This window comes from Poecilia reticulata, linkage group LG15, assembly GCF_000633615.1.
Source record: "Poecilia reticulata strain Guanapo linkage group LG15, Guppy_female_1.0+MT, whole genome shotgun sequence".
NCBI lineage: Eukaryota > Metazoa > Chordata > Actinopteri > Cyprinodontiformes > Poeciliidae > Poecilia > Poecilia reticulata.
The window spans coordinates 1806821-1824750 of NC_024345.1; the positions used below are offsets into that span (position 1 = coordinate 1806821).

A 17930-nucleotide genomic window follows, 5' to 3' on the forward strand; every position below is an offset into this window, starting at 1 on the left:
GGATGGATGGATGGATGGATGGATGGATGGATGGATGGATGGATGGATGGATGGATGGATGGATGGATGGATGGATGGATGGATGGATGGATGGAAATTAAACAAATGAGAAGTTCGGTAAAGAAGATTTGTTTATCTCCCTATGTGGAACTAAAGCGGATGACAGTGAACCAGGAAGTGTTGGTGAGGACTTATGATGCGTTCACACCAAAACGCGTTACGCGCATCAAAAATGCATCCAGCGCTTCAAGTTTGACAGGTGTGCACTCTGAATGCAGATGCTTTACATTTTTGCTCTACACATAGCGCTTCGCCTTTCTGGTTTACATTCAAAGTCTATGTGGAGGCTCGTCGAGTGCACGTCAGATGGGTCAGCTCTACCCGTTGTTTTCCGCTGGACGCTTTGGACGCATCAAATGCTCAAAATGTTTCAATCACACTGCACTAGAAGCTCTGAAACGCACCTCCACATAGACTATGAATGTAAAATAGACGTGCCTGACGCTCAAAAAGTGTTTGCTGTGAACGCACCATGAGAACCAAACTAAATATGTTTCAGTTTCCAGTTGACAAATTTATAAACTTCCCCTATTTTCATGCTCAGCGATCAGGCTAAAATCTATTAGCATTGTATGCTAATAAGCTATTTCTATGCATTCTGTACTATTAAAAAAAATTAGCAACATGCTGTTACAGGAGTTGGACAATATTTTCTGTGAGTGTAAAAAATTGGATGAGATACACATTTTTAAAAAATTTTTTTTTGGCTCTAGTGGCCTTTATATGATAGTTAAATGACAGGAAAGTGGGTAATGAGAGAAGGGGGAAGACATGCAGCAAGGGTCGCCAAGGCCGGGAATCGAACCTGCGACAGCTACGTTGAGGGTTAAGGCCTCCATATGTGGGTTGTGCTTAACCCCGGCACCACCACAGCACAACCCAAGAGATACAAATCTTTTAAAGTACAAAAATATTTGTGATTCCAGCTATCAGTAACTTCTAATGTAGGTCAGCCATATTGGAATTTGAGGTCAGAATTAGTTTGAAAGCTCTCATTTTTCCACTTGGAATTTCAACTACTAATAAGTTTGAGTTAATTGTTCCAACTTCAAACTTGGACATTTCAATTTGAGATTAAACATGTAACAACTTAACCACATCCTCCCATTCGTATGCATTGCTTTTGTTTTGTTTGATGACCAAACTGAAAACATTGGTATTTCCTGAGGTGGTACTAGTTATAAAAAGCTGCAGGAATATATATTGAATGGAGTATTTTTGTTTGTTCTCGGCACTTGAGAACTAATATAAGATGTACATTAATCCAGCTTCTATACGTCATAGTGGCGTCTTGACATTTGACCCAAAACAGCAGCTTAAATTCACGAGGACGATTTATTAACCACCCCATGAAAAAACAAATCTGTCTTCAGGAGACTGAACCTGTTTTGTCTGAAAGTTGAGCAAAGCTGTAACTCTCATAAGTCCAACCACCATAAATGCAAACGTTCATAAAACCATCGACTTCTGGGAAATGACTGATGCACATCCTGTTCGCTCTGGATGTGCATAGCACATGTTCTCAAAAACAGCAACTAGGAAATTAATTAGCCCTAGATCATTTGTCATTTTTATGTGAGTGGAGTTAGATCCCCCTCTCCCCACTTTTATGAAAACATAGTGTTACAGGAAATCCACATTCAGTGGTATCAGAGCTCTTTGGGCCAACTATTAGGTCACACCAGGGATCTCATAAACTCCTAGAAACAACAGAAACACTTCCTAATACGCTGTTGCCAAAACAGTTTCTCTACAGCTCTGTAAAAATATTTCAAACCACCTTTACTTACAAATTATTTGGCTGCCAAAGAGTCAAACTTTGGTATGTTTTAAATGTGTCTCTGGTACAGCTTCTGGAGGTCTTTCAAAGTTATTCCTTTGTTTGTGTTTGAGTAAGACAGAAAACTGCTCAGTGTGTGCTTATAATGTAAAAAGGTGGTTAAGTAAAGATGGGGAAAAGTGTTCAAATCAAACTGTTATATTTGCATTTTTCATCTGAATAAATAGGAACACATTTAAGCTTTGCAAAAGGTTTGTAAGAAAGTGCCTGAAGATAATATTTAAATTGGGTCACATTCGTTTATCCCTTTAGTTTGTCTGAATATTAAATTTAGGCTTGTTTTCACACTTAATGGTCCGGCAGACTCGGTTGGATTGGGGGCCAAAATGGAAACATTTGTTAAATTTTCATCTGCTGCCTTTTGGTTTTACACTGCACTGTGTCAAACCAACCAACCTTTGGAAAAACCTGTTCACCCCCTCACCTGTGGTGGCGCTGCACCAAGAACCACTGAAGGAAGCAACTCAAAAACTACTGAAGAAGACACTGATCTCATTTCCTCCTTTTCAAAAAGTAAGCAGAAATAGAGTGGCGTGAGATTTTAGTAGTTGTAGAATTTCTCTTTTGTCTTTGTCAAAAGACCATGAGCCATTTCTCCTGGTAGAGTTAGACTCTTGCATTTGTCTTGGTTGTATTTACCCAGAATGCCCTACGCTGTAGTCCACTTAGTGCTTTTGCAGTGCCGAGTGGTCCGCTTGGCATTTGAACCGCGCCAGAGACCTAGGTTCTTCAACCAAACCGAGAGCTAGGTTTTAGGCGGACCAGAGCCGAAGTGACTAGGTTGTAACAGTGGCATCATAAGCTACTCTGTCTCTTAGAGTAACCCAACGTTACAGCCAGAAAACACACATCTTTAATTTAATTCAATCAGGACATGGCCTTTCATAGTCCTCACTGGAACCACTCCAGTCCTGAAAAAACAGAACTGGAGTCAGACCCTTTGGTGCCAAATTCCTGCTGAGCATTAAATTAACTCTTCATAACAAACTACTGGTTGCTCTGGAGCTTCCATGGGATTGGCATCTTCACAGACTCCAGGATCCAGAATAGGACCCTAGCAGGGCGGGGGAGTTCGCAGCTGGAGGCCGATGCGTGGCGTTCACCTTCAGACTGAATGAACAGCCGAGTGGATGAGAGCAGACGTCAGAGTGTGAATCTGTGGAGCTACGAGGTGAATCTGACTCATGACTGAGGTCAACTAATCATTCCCTTCTCTTCGCTGCGCTTCGCTAATGAAAGCAGCTTAGAAAAAGTAATTAAAAGCATTTGTGGTTCTGTTTCTATTTTTCTATGAATAATGTTGGGAATATTTGAATCAGATTTTCCAAAATTTGACTTTGATTAGCTCATAAAGTAACAACTAACGACTTGTGTAATCTCTGTCTTCAACTTGTCAGATCTATTTTTTCAAGCTACGTCTTATAACTACTTTCTGGCCTACTTGAACTGGAACCAACAAATGGTGCATTACTAAAAAGGATTAGGATTGTCTACTGCACAGATTACCCGACTAAGTGCCAAGAAACAGACTACCTTAGGATTCATCTCATGCACATTTTTCTACAGTCAGACAAGACATGAATCTCATTTCTGAGAATAAAAACCAGCACAGAAATAATGATATAAGGCAACAAGCCAAAAATATTTGAAATGCCATACTTCATGGACAAAAAATTATGCAAAGAAGTAACAATTAAGAGTAGAGCTGGAATGAACTTTTCTTTTTTTGTGGTGTGTGTGTGATAATTTCCGTCTGGTAGATTCTACCAAAATCAATCAACGTAGAACAGGAATGAGCGAGTTAAAGGCGTCAAGTTGTGCAAGTAGTTTGAAGTTACAGTTCCAACACCTCACCAGCTTTACCATTCCAACAGTTTAAGATATTTTTCAATGAGATGCCAGAGACTTTATCTAGCTGTACATAGCAGGTTAAAAGAAACTTGTTGGCATTTTTGCACTCTATCAAGTGCAAGTGCAAAAAGGAAAATCTGTTTGGTCTTGATTAGACTTGACTCTGGTTGCACCTTATTTTAGCTACCAGCTGCATAATTCTAACAAAGGGAGAATAGTTTGTAAAGTGATATTAATGGATTTTACTTTGATGTAATTTGCTGGTATTTTACCTCAGTGTATCAGTATATATCCTGTGATGTCAGAAGAAGATGTATTCGTAGTTCATGTTTGAACATAGCCAAAAGCTATGACACAATTTACACTAAAGGTCTCAGGGACAGGTTTTTTCTGAGGGACTGTGACAGAAACAAAAGGTTTCTGTTTGCAGTTTCTGGTGCTAATTTTCCCTTGTAGCTGTTTTAGGGTGTTTTCAAACCTGACAGTCCAGTAAACTTGGTTGTAATGGGGTCTAAGTAGCAACATTTGTTACATTTTCAGCTGGTGTGGATTGCTTTCACACTACACTGTCTAACAATCCAAACCCTTTGAATAACCTATTCCTCTCCACACCTGTGGTGGCACTGCACCAGGAACCACTGAAGGAAACAATAAGGAAACCTTTGAAGAAGACATTGAGAGCAACATCCTTTTTGACAAAACGTAAACACAATGGAGTGGCGTTGAATTTTTGCGGTGGTAGGATTTGCCTTTTGTCATTGGTTAAAAAAACAAAACACAAACCATTTCTCCCACTAGCACTAAGTGTTTGTTTTGGTTGCATTAACCCAGAATGCCCTACGCTACAGCTTGCTTCCTGCTTTTGGAGTGGTCTCCGGTCTGCTTGACGTTCACATATGCATTCGACCCGCACCATAGTTCACTTCAACCAAGTCAAGACCTAGGTTTTGAGGCAAACCACAGTTCCCTTTTTTTGCCTGTATCAGAGTTCGATTGATTCACACTTGCCCAACAGGCTAGCCTTTTAGGCAAACAAAATAGAGTTAAATTAAAGTGGACTAAACAGGACTGGTGTGAATCTAACCATAAAAGAGCTGCCTTCTTTTATTCCTGAGAGCTGTGCCTGGAGGAGACAATCCTGTGACAGACGGCGGGGAGGGTTGGCGTTCGAATTACAGCCTCATCAATGATTCAGCGGGCAGAACGCCGACTGCGGTATACTGTGCACACATACAACTAACAGTCTTGTTGGACATGACACAAATAAGCGAGGTCTTGGAGCAGCACAAACAAAAATCATAACACAGTCAAAGTGCAGGCTTACAGTAAAAGCACCCGGGTGCCTGTGTGTTGCACGCAGTCAGACACTGATGCATGTCATGATAAACATGTCTGGATATGAAATCTAATAGGTTTACTATGAAAGATGATGTTCCTGTTCTTTTTAGCCTCATACATAGGAATCCAGTACCAGCGTCCAGTCAGCGACTGCATGCTGCAACGCTTCTCTAATAAATAACAGTGACAAGGATGATAGAGGCTACACATTACGTAAGCAGATGTATGTCCCCAACAGCACTGCTTGCACAGCCATGTGTCATCTCTAGGTTGTAGAAAACATGCACTGTGGCCGGCCTTAAAGCTCTCATCAGGGGTCAGAGTGTACTCAAACATTTCTAATCATTGTTTTTTGACACAGCTTTTAGTGTTTTATGATTTAAAATAGCTGAAAATGAGACCCGTGGAACCACTTTGGGGTATTTTAGGAAAAGATTCAGATGATATGAACAGAGATGAAAATAAATTCGCTTAACGGAAACGTGTCAATTTCAATAAAAAGTTTTGCCCTTAGGTTTAGGTTGTTTTTTCAGTCGTATCAAAACCAACAATCAGATGAAGTAGTCAGACCATGTTTTTTTAATGATTATCGCATGAAGAAACGTATTCATGTGTGATTTCTATTGCGTTTCTTATTTGACGGAAACACTTCTCAAAACTGTGTTTTTATGACATTAGCGAAATATTGACAAAGTTTTGTGCACATTTGTATAGGAAACGCAGCAACTAATTGCTGAGCTGAAAAAGCTGATATTTCTTCACCCGATTTTTCTTAACCCGATTTTCAGTTTTAACAATATAAGAAAATTAAAGTTATGCAGAATGCAGGAATAATCTCACTCATTACATTTCAGTGGAAAGGGACTAACCTAACATATGTTCTTAATGATGAAAACATGGACAATCTTTGCTGTTTACCTGTAAAAAAAAAATAATAATTCACCAGAGATTGGACACATGCCAATAATTACTCTTACAGTTTACATCACTTTTGCTTCTTGCAGTCATTTTCTTTCCTTACATCTTGGGAAGAATTTGAATGTTTATTATTGTCAGGAAGTTTAATTTTATCCCAGGTTCTTGCTATGAGTTTTCAGAGGTCAAATCCATCCGCCCCAGCAGGACTTCCTGACTTCACTTGGCTCTGGAGCCTTCAGTGACACACAAAGTCCTGATATTTAGTCCTCAGCAGGCAATTTGATGCATAAGCCAGCTTGCTTTGCCATATAAAATCTATCATTGAGATATTTGCTGATTAAACCATTCGATGTACAAAATGTACATATGTGACAAAAAGTGATGAAATCCTCAAACTGACTGAAGCCAAATAAAAAGGATTGGTCGGATTTTTCCTTTTTAAATAAGGAAAAGATGCCTCATTTTGAAAATGTAAACAAACCCTTTGTGAGTGGTTGGAGCCAAAGTCTTATTTTGCCTAACGTTAGCCATTAAAAGCAACTCCAACTAAAAATTGTCAAATCAGTTGATGTAGAGCAGTGGTTCTTAACCTGGGTTTAATTGAACCCCAGGGGTTCGATGAGTCGGTCTCAGGGGTTCGGCGGAGCCTCTGCCGCGGAGGTAAAGACACTTGTGTAAAGTTGTGATGAYRCGCCCCGCTTTGCCGTCACTTGCTGCAGAGGATCACGTTTTAGTGCTGCGGAGGAGCACTGATTGAAGGAGCTCCACTCTCAGCAGGGATTTGAACTTGTGTCTTTAATTACTTCAGCAAAGCTCACAGTTTTTACCAAATTCTGTAGCCTTCGGTGTACTTCTAAATCTGTTCCATAGTTGCATCTTTTCGGGCTTGCTACTGCCTCTAGTGGCGTGGGGATGGTAACACAACTAATATAATTACATTACTAAATCAGAATACCGCAATGTCTTATTATTAATTTTTCATTATCTTAAGAATGTAGAGCTAATTAAATGACCTAAACCAGACCTTAAAGTGGTTCCAGTTTCTCTGGATGCCCAACCTGTTGAAACTGTGGCAAATTTTAAATACCTTTGGTCGGACCGTCAGCTCAACTTTGCTGAAAACACTGACTATATTTTGAAGAACTGTTCTCAGAGACTCTACCTTTTAAGAAGACTTAGTAATCTTATTAAAGTGACCCAACTAGACTCTAGTTGGGTCACCCATATGTCTTGAATTTGGAAAAAAAAAATGTATTTATCACTACAGAAGGGTTCAGTGAATGCGCATATGAATCTGATGGGTTCGGTACCTCAAAAAAGGTTAAGAACCACTGATGTAGAGCTATAATAGTGATCCCTAATGTTAATGACGCATCGATTTGAAAATGTGGCTCGTTAGTAATATTGCTGTTACACCTGGTAACTGGTATTTTGTTTCGATAAAGAAGGAATCGAAAGACATTCAACTATGGATCAGGACCAATCAAAAGATTACGTCAAACTGTGATTCACTGGATCTAAAAAAATCTAAAAATATCAAGGAATGATGGATGACTCAAAGCTTTTGGTAGTTTTGTATTAATCCAATTTAGTGGTTAATATACTCAATTAACTCCCAAATTTTGTGTGTTACCCATTTAAGCTTATGCATTAAGATTAAGCTTTAAGCAAAGCAAATTATATATGTAAAAATCTTGTTTACATATATAGTCATTTAGGAACGTTCATCTTAAAATTCAGTCCAAACAATTGCTTTGGAAATCCTCTGACTGGTAAATAGAGCCCACCTACTTGTGGGCTCTATTTACCAGTCAGAGGATTGTAAGTGTGAATCTAGTTGTTCTGTGAAGGCCTCTCAGGCTTGATAGAAAACATTAGTGAACAAACAAGGATCGTGAAGACAAAACACTTTCCTTAAGACATCAGCAAATCTCTCCGCAATTGCCTGTTTGAGTAAAAATAATCACTGCTCACTACATCACGCTGCTCGGTATCTCTTTGTGCATTACTAAGAAGCAGGAGCAGCAGCACTGAGTGGGGAAGCCATGATGTCAACAAGTCCCACACTCAACCAATCTGTGTGCGAGACTCATCATTGACGTTCACTCAAGCTCATTCGACACAGGAAGGCTGGGGAGAGAGGCAGGAAATGGGTATTGAGCATGATCACACTGCCTCTGAGAGATTCGGTGCTGTGCATAAGAAAACGCGGCTGCATGGCTGCGTGTTTTCTTGAGCCGCTAAACAACATCGGGCCGTTCTGACAAACAACTTGACAAGGAAGCCGCAGAGATGATCTCAGCGACCCCACAATCCTGTTTTGTAGAGCCAGAGCAGCTTTAGCTCAGCTGTTTGTGTTAAAACAAAACATGATGATTCAAACAGAAACTGAAGGTCCCCACAGACACTGCTTTGTGCGCACACAATGCCAAATCTGCAAAGAGAAAAAAAATGTTTGGCTTTCACGGCTGATTTTTCCATTCAGATTTGTCTTACATAAGTCTTACATGATTTCCAATTTAAATAATCTACAGGTAAAACACTCAATCTTTGAGTATTTTGACCTGAACTGTGCTAAAAAGCACTGGCAGTATGAAAAATGCTTCCTGTGCCGTTGTAACATTGTGCAATATGCAAATGAGCCAAATAAAGTCTGGAAAGAAACAGTACATTAATATCCAACGCTTGTTCTTTTCCCAATCCCACAGACAGTGTAGCATCTGCATACTTCTGCATAAATTAGTCTTTTTTCATATTTAAACAAACTTTTGTTTCAATGCACACAGTGCCAGTCTCATTTATAGAAAGTCCTGGTAAAGATGAGCAAAAACAACCTTTAAAAAAAAATACATTTGATTTGTTAGCATCAACTCACACACACTAATGCAAGAAAACCCAGCCTTAAATCACACACCCTCTTCAGGCCAGCGTTAATTTATACCTTTTATGTTGTTTTCTCATCTTTTTTAAGAGAAACAAAGAGAAGACAGGTGGATAGATTAATTTTGCAGCCATACTCAGTGTCATGTCATATGCAGGTTAATTATCCTGAACAGAACTGTTACAGTTATATGCATCACTATAACAGCACCTAACCAGAAATCTGTATCTTGGGGGGGAAAGAAAAAGCAAAATCACAGAGAAAGAAGTTTTCAGAGGATAGGCCTTCAGAGCAGAACAAAGTATTTGCCTGAACAAATCGTGTTTTTCAGGGCCTATAAATTCAGATTAAGCCACGCAGCATCCAACGGAGCAACCCATCGTCAAAACAGCTCATGATTTAGTCACAAAACAAGAGAACTTACACCAGGAGAACATGAGAAGCTTCCTGAAGCAACATTATGAAAAAATTACCTTCGTCTTTCCTTCTCCACCTTGAACAGAAAACAAGGCCATAAAATCGTGCCCACTGTCTGACCCACTTTCCATGAGAGACGCAATCTCTCCCCCTGCCTGGACAAACTTCAGCCTGTTCGGCAGCCTGGCGCGGGACAGAAAGCCGGGGCCGGGCGGAGCGAGCCAATCTTTTCAAAACTCAGCGCGAGCAAAGCTGCAGCTCAGCCGTCAGTGCGATTACAACCAGGGAGAGCGCAGGCACGTGCAAACACAGAGATTAGTGCAACCCCCCCTCGCGCAACAAACATTACCTTAATCAGATGAACAGAAAATGACCCGGATTCACAGCTGTTCATTGTTGCTTTAACGGAAAATGTTCCGATGTTAAAGTAGGAACATTACTTGTTACGCTCACTAATTTACAGAGAAAATGACTCTAAGCTGCAGCGGCTCACTGTTTTCAGCCTGTGTACACATCCATGATGACTGGCTGCATCCACTCATCATGACTGGATGTGGCCATGGAGACATAATAAATGTGCTTTTGGGCTCTTTTTGACGTGTGAATGAGAGTGTTAGGTCTGTCCACGATAACATCACAGCCACGCCAGACGCCGAGTCTGGGGCGTGGAGATCAGAAACCTGATTAGGTTTCACCTGATGCTACATTTTTAATGTATCTTGAACTCCCAATAAGTTATTTTTGTCTACTGAATAAATATTTTTCATAGCAGCTGCAGTCCGTGGAATTGCAGCTACAAAAATAGTAATTCCAATGAAAGAAATAATAATAATAATAATAATCAAAACTTCACAAGTTACAACAAGGAAACATGAAATACAAATGGGTTATAATTGATTTAGGGAATATTTTGCGCAGTAATATCAGATTTTCTTTCATTAATAATAAACAGTCTCATAAGCTTTTGTATATAGTGAAGCTTGCATTGCAATCTGCTTTCATCAAAGACAGACTAAAAATGCAATAACTTGTGGTGAACGGTTCAAAGTCTAAAAATTCAGATAATAAAATCAACCTTATGAATACAGTTCCTTGCAGAATTATTGCTACTTATTCAACTTTTCAAATTTTTTCACAACCTCCACCAGGACTGCTCAATTTTTCCTGCTGAAGGTGAGAATCCCCACAGCATGACTCTAACTCCACCGTTTGTCACTGTGAAAGTGGTGTACACATGCCGATGTGTAGTTTTCACACCTTATCGTTTGGTGTACTCAAATCGACTGGGGACCAAAATCATAACAGTTGTTAATGCTTTTGCTGATGTGGTTGGTTTTCACACTGCACTGGGTCAAATGATCTGAGCGCTTTGAAAAACCAGTTCACCTCCTGGCCTGTGGCAGCGCTGCACCAAGAACTATTGAAGGAAAAGACAAGAAAACCTCTGAAGAAGACACTGAACTCAACTTCTTTCTTCACAAAATGTAGAAACAAAAATGTAGTGGCATCAGATTTTAGCTAAGATTTCTCTTTCGTTGTTGGCTACAAGCCATTACTCTTGCTAATGCTAGAGGAAGAAACCAAAATGTTTTGGTTATATGTACCCAGAATGCCCCACACTACAGTTCACTTCCTTCTTTTGGAGTGGTTTCCAGTTTGCTTGGCGTTCACATATGCATTAAAACCTCACCAGAGTTCATTTCAACTGAAGCGAGACCAAGATTTTTAGGCAAACAAAAATTTACTGTATTGGTCCGCATGAGAGTTCAATTGCGGGTTCACACCTCCCCAAACCAACCAGACTTTTCAGGCAAACAAACTATAGTTAGACTGAAGCATCTAAACAGGGCTGGTGTGCATGCATCCAGAGATTCCCTGCACTTCCAGAATTACCAATGGCCTTGTAGCTACTTGTCTGAATAAAGCTCTGCTTACCAAAGCCTGTCAGTTTAGCCAACTCAAGGTAGGTTTCCAGCACTTCTATGCACTACTTTTGGGTGTTGTTCCATGAAATCCCAATCAAATAAAAATTGATTAAAGGTATTTGATATACTTTGAAAATCCTGCGATCACAGTAACATGTCGAGTTGAATATATTTAAATGCAACCGACTAAACGTGAGAAAAAAACAATCTTCTTTTTTTTTTTTGTCTAGCCAGTCCACACAGTGTTGGGATTGGGAGGCTGACTTTTGTCTTCACAGACTGGGTTACTAAGGATACAGCGTTGAGCCTCCATTAGGACATCCAAGCCCTCTCTCTCTCTTGAACCCCCTGCATGACACCGCCGACTCCAGTTTCCTCCCTGAAATTGAGACTCTCTTGACACCAACCATGCAGATCCGCAGGACACGTGCCCTCCAAAAAATGTGCAAACGTGTGTTTTAACAACACATACATCATGACCGGAGCCCTTTAGAGTAAAGTTCAAACTGTGTGAAACACTAACTTCTGGAAAAATGTGCTCAATTATACATTGTTCCTCCATCTTAAAAAAAAAAAAAAAAAAAAACACCAAAGGAATTCCTGTGTAGCCTTTAAATTCAAAGCTTTGCAAAATGAATAAAAGAGGCTTTTTCAACCCAACACAAACCTTCATCTGACGTGTTCTGCAAGATGGCTCTCCAAATTGCTTCAAAAAAAGTTAGGAGATAACCTTTGCATGCAGCAATATCCTTCTGCAACTTTACCTTGTCTTTCTGATCAATTCAATGACAGTATAGTAAAAAGGGTACCAATATATGACATAATAATAAACGAATAATCAGCGTAATAACTAGCAGACAATAAAAATAGAATTCTACATAAAGATCTACACCTTAAAAAAGCATTATATTTTCACGCTGAGGATGAAAGTCAGAAGTATTTTCTACATTTTTTTTGCAAAAGGTTCACAGATTTAGTGCACAGGATGGACATGATGTAATAAATCAGAAAGCCATAACTAAAATCCCATAAAAAATAAAAAAAATAAAAAATCAAAGCAGGTGCAGACTCGTGCATTTGTCTGTGAGTAGAAAACACTTGACAGAGACGAGTAGTTAGCAGCCGCAGCGCTGCCTGATGACTTCCCAGCAGAGTGATAGGACATTACCAAATGAGGTAAGAGGCTGGCTGGACAAAGCAGGTGACGCTCAGAAAACACAGGGATAAACCGGACGCTCCTACGCTGCCGTGTTTGTTATTTACTCGGATAAATCAGTGTACTTACTGCGATACAGATGAAGTCCTCGCTCAGTGTCTTGTGGTGCTCCTTAGGAAATTTCACATTAATTTCTCCGCGTCTGAGCTCGTGGACCAGAAATTAAAGCACGCAATAAAATAAATTAAAATATATGCATAAATATATCGGAAGACAATGAGAAATTTTGATATTGTCTCGTTTCTCTTCGCGGTAAGATGACTGAATGCTTAAAGAAATTTGTAGCCACGGTGGGTTATGTTAGAGAGCAGCCTCTCCGTGTTGCGCTGTCCTTTGTTGTGAGCATCTCAACGTAAACACAGAGCGGAGTCGTTCTCTGCCTCTCTGCGCGTGCGCATCAGGAGAGCACTGGCGCAAAGTATGCTGGGAGCTGGAGTATTTTCATCTCATCACTCAAATGAGGCTGCTGCTGCGTTCAGTGATACCATGAAGTCAGATTTTCTGAATTCGAAGTTTAAAACTAAAATAATATTAAATTAAACTTCGGAAACTTTACAACTAACGTGGGTTTGATCTAAATGTTCATTGTAAAACCGTTAACACCTGTTCTTATTCGTTTGTTTTAAGGTTGTAACTTATTTCTGAGTAACCAATGTATCCAATGTAAAAACTGAAAGGCAGTCAATCTCGATTTTGGTTGGCTACTTTACAGCTTGTTTTAACTTTGTGATTCCAATGTAATGAATATCCCTACTTTATAGGATTAACAAACCTACCATTTCCACCCTTCTACCACAAACTTCTTGATGAAATGGTGACCCATTCCCTCTGACAGAATTACTTGTGTGTTGGGTATAAAGTTTGGTGGTTAATTCAGTTATGGCATTGTTTTATTTTTAAATATGTTTTTACATCTTTTTATATTGACTTTTTCTCCCAGCAGTCCTTCGAAACAAGCCAGACTTGCTTAATCTTTTTCTAATCATATGCCAAATCATGGGCCAAATGTCTAGTATTTCAAAACTAGTTAAATGATCATGATAAAAGTATCAATATGGATATATAAAATAAAAAAAAATATTAATGGGAATTCAGCAGGTCTTGTGGTTTGAGGGCTAGACCCTCTTGTAATCTTGTAGATTATTTAAAAAAATTAAAGCAAGGTCTGCTTCTGTAGACAAATAATCTGATCTAACAAATTAGATTAGTAAAATAGTTTTAAAGCAATATGTTCTTACATCTTTTAAAAATGTTTTCTTACAGCCACAAACTTCCGTGTATTTTACCAGAATTTATATAACATAAATCAATGCATAATTTCTGGGCTGAAAGATATAGGTACATATTTGTTTTTATCAAACAACAATCTGAAAAGTGTGGCATGCATTTATCCTAATCTCCCTTATTCCCACACCTCCAAGTAAATTCCAGTGCGACTATATAATCCCAATATCCAACTGCTCCATTAGTGCCTCAAAGGTTTGTGGGGGTACGTTCACACACAGCAGGTCTTGATACTCAACTACATTTTTATTTATTTTTTGCTGTATATTTTTTGTGTTAAATGCAACCACAGTCAGACTTCTATGGGAATGACTTACAATCTCAAAGCAACTGGCATGTGCAGAAGAAGGTGGACATCACACAGAGGGAAACTGTTTATGGAAGCAATACTGAATGGAGCTGTTTATGGATCGATTTCAAAATCAGATTTTTTTGGAAGGGAGAAAAGATCAAAATTAGGCTGTTCAGACTTTCATGAAAAAGTATTGGAGTCGCACAGGAGGAAAAGATAAGAAATAGCCTGCATTTGCCTGCTGTGTTCAGTCAAAAGTAACAGGAACAATACTGGACTCCCAAAGCATATATGAGTTCTCAGAAACATCTGTAGACACCTGCATGTACAGGACAAACATGGAGAAAGTGGACATGGAGCATTTTGCAGATAAAGATAAAAGATGGAAGCAGCACAGACAGTTACATAAGCCAGGTCTCATTCCAGTAACATCCACCCCTGCTGAACCCGTAAGCACTGCAGCATGTTAGCATTTGTGTTATCAGATGAGTGTCAGGTATTTCTATTGAACCATGTTTTGTTTCAGCTGAAGTCACGCGCCTGTCCTGTTGACTCCATGTTGAACCTACGCACTCACAACAGATGAGACCTCTGTTTTTTTTTATCCCGGATTTTGCTGAGATTTATTTGTATTTTAATTTGTGATGGCACACTGTTTAAACTCACTGTAAATGTTGGAAGTTAGTTTTTTTTAACAGCAGTCTCAAGATGTGAAAAACACATTTGAAAATATATAACTGCAATAAGCAGCAAAGGAAGAAATCACCTTTTTGATTGCAATCATATCAGGTGTTCACTGGCAGAAGTGTTAAATACACTCACTGCTTTTTTCAAATATTATGTTCACGTCTTACTCACGTGTAAGGCATCCACCATGAAGTCAAACCAAAAGGCCCAATCTTCTAATAATTTGATTAGTAGAACTGAAATACTTGTTAAACTTCCACATTTAAGAGAATTTTTGTTCAGAGTTTGGTGCCACACATTTAAATGTAACATAGACGTTCCTCCCACAACTTGTTTTTAGTCAAAATTTATACAAATTGTCTTTTGTATAAAATTTGACAAATTATTCATAAATGTATATTATGCATTCTGCATAAATGTTCATAATTTAACCTTTTTTTCCAAGTGCAAAAATTCAAAATAACTCCAAATATCCTGACATATTAAATGATAATAAAAAAAAAACTGTATTTCACACTGTATAAATCAGTTAAAATGTTAAATGTTAAGATAAATGGCAAAAAAAGTCTGTCTATGTCTATGGCTGCGTTTCCATTCACCATAAAATAGCACAAATTGAAATTACAAAATAAATTTGATTAATGGAAAAACGGCAATTAAAAAAAACCTCATGTTTTTCTATAAAACGTTTTTGCGGTAGAATGAGGCAGGTTTTCAGTCATATCTAAAATGTATTTCGCAATTGACTATAATTTTTTCAAATTACACAACTCAAGTGGCCAACAGCCAGATGCTACTATTGCCGAAAAACCGTGAAGAAGACGACAAGAAGTAGTAAGACGCTCAAAGTTTGGTTTCATTTGTTTGTTTCAGACAACATGCAGCTGACTCCACCAGAACTCTCACAGCATTGCACAATTCATATAAAGCTGAGTTTGTCAATGGAACACTTTGAATCTATAGCTCTTCTGTAAAATTGCACACTACGTTTTCCCAAAGGGCTGCAAACGTAGCCGCTCCCAAAAATAAGGGGCTTGTCGCTCCAGTGGCAAAGTCTCCTCTGTTGGCTGATAGATGATGAGCGCCAGCGCCATAGCTGAATTATTAATATATTCGGAAATTTTTACATCCGTTGCTGGTTTTTTAAGGACTTATCAGGTGAACAAGCTTATTCGTGTGTGATTTTAATTTAATTTCTTATTTAATAGAAACACAGCATTGTGAAATTGTGTTTATTTGCCTTTAGCATAGACAACGATTTGCACACATTCGTAATGGAAACGCTACTGTCTATGGCTGCGTTCACACTGCAGCTTCAAGTGACCCAATTCCGATTTTTTGTCAAATCGGATTTTTTTGCCGTGGCCGTTCACACTTCCAAATATACACAACCTCCCGTGTGAATGGGCAAACGACCTGAAAGTGTCCCGCATGTGCAGTAGAGAGCGCAGTAACGTCACACAAAGAGAGAGTGTTCGGCGTTTTGCCAACCGCCATAAGAAGAAGTGCTCAGTGTTAGTGGAAGTAAACATGGATGCTAACGGTGGAGCATAGCTTATACATTTGAAGTTGTTGTCCGACTGGAGCCAGAACTTTAACAACTTAATCCTCATTATAGTCTGTCCTGGTTGTTGTTTTTCTTCGACAAACGCAGAATTATGACGTTCGCAGAGTATCAGTGACGTTCAGGTCGGATAAATGCTACCTGGACGTTAGGTCACACTTGAATCGGATACATATCAGATACCCAAGTGGCCCCGGGTCCAGGGGCGGAGCTATAGGGGGGGCTGGGGCCCGGATGGGAGGCAAAATATGTCTTCAGAGATTCAAGTCTGTAACACGTCTGATGAGAGCCGGAGAAGCATGAAACTTTTGCACTGGACGGAGAAATTACTTAAGTTAGAGGGCATCTTCCCCCCACACACAGCACTCACACACCCCAGACTCGATTGACACATCCACACGGAGACAGACTTCACTTTTGTACCCACCGAGCTGCTTTAAAGCACACACTTATATCTGCCAATAAAATACACGCCTGCTGCTACACTGGTTGCCATAAGCGAGAGGCGGTCATTACAGGTTAAAGTGGTTTTCAACCAGCTGCAGAGACTTAAGGGAGACTTTACGACTGTGACTCAAGAAACCATCTGTGCCTGTAAGCACACAAACACACATGCACACACACACACTTCCTCCTGCACGTTGCATAATCTTCGCTCACATTTTAATCAGTGTTTGAATCGTGCTGTTTGTGTTGCCACGGTTACAGCGGATACACCTTTCCTGGCCGTCTCCAGGGGCGGTGAGCAGCAGACACACCTTCCTTTGATTGCACGGGTGAAGGCACGGCGGTTGGTTCATTTCCCTCCTGATTGATGTTTTGGCAAGTGCTTTTCTTCTCAGCAGGCTTCACTTTCTGCAAGCAGAACCAGGAAACTGTAAACTTGTACACGCTGATATGCATCTTCAGATTCCAGTTAGTCTGTGTTTGCACAGAACGCAGCACGTGTCGCAAGAAGTTAGAAAACAGAACAGAAAAGTTGCGTGGTATGGAGGAATTTTTCTGCCGTAACCCAAGAAATTCTTCCATATTGTCGATGCCTTCTGTGACCAAAAAGATGTTTCATGTTCAGTTCATCAGTGGATCCAGATTCCTGTAGCGACTGATACCAGTCAATAATTTTACAAAAAATGATAGCAGTTGAATGAACATATCTTCCTGACTTTCTGACATCTGTCTAAACTAATAGATTATGCAGGATTAAAATGCAGACTTAAAGGTTTGTGCAACCGGTCTTGTGGAAGCTTGTCCTGCGCTGCAGAAACTGATGTCTGACCTCAGCATTCAGAGACAATTTATTCAGGCGAAGTTGATTTAAAGCAGACCTCTAAACCACTTGCGTAATTTTTTTTTTGTTGAAGAAATGCAGATTAAAAATAACTTTTATTTTCACCAACTGGAACCTTGTAACAAAACATTTTTACTCCCAGTAATATGCTCGTTAACAGGTCTTCAAATCACGGCTGGCACATGGCAAATGTGAGCTAAGCGGCTGCCTGGGACCCCCGCAGCATTGGGGGGGGACCCTACAAGGTAAACGCACACCATTAGGGCCCCCCAAAGACATGCGTGATACAAATATATATATTTAAAATAACATTTGAATAATACAAGATAAACACTATTACACATGGAAAAACAATTTCTAAATTGTTTT

The 17930-nt window shown here is 39.5% G+C and overlaps 1 protein-coding gene across 3 annotated transcripts in view; it reads right to left on the bottom strand.

Moving 5' to 3' along the window:
- Positions 1-12801, bottom strand: part of peli1b (pellino E3 ubiquitin protein ligase 1b) — a 45037-nt gene extending 32236 nt beyond the window's left edge. The window contains exon 1 of one of the 3 annotated variants that reach the window (XM_008428884.2): positions 12516-12801. The gene's annotated coding sequence lies outside the window, so the exon portion shown is untranslated. Of the gene's footprint in view, positions 1-9361; positions 9565-9654; positions 9881-12515 lie in introns of those variants that run through there. The other 2 variants (XM_008428886.2, XM_008428885.2) reach the window with 2 other exon arrangements.
- Positions 12802-17930: the final 5129 nt, after the last annotated feature.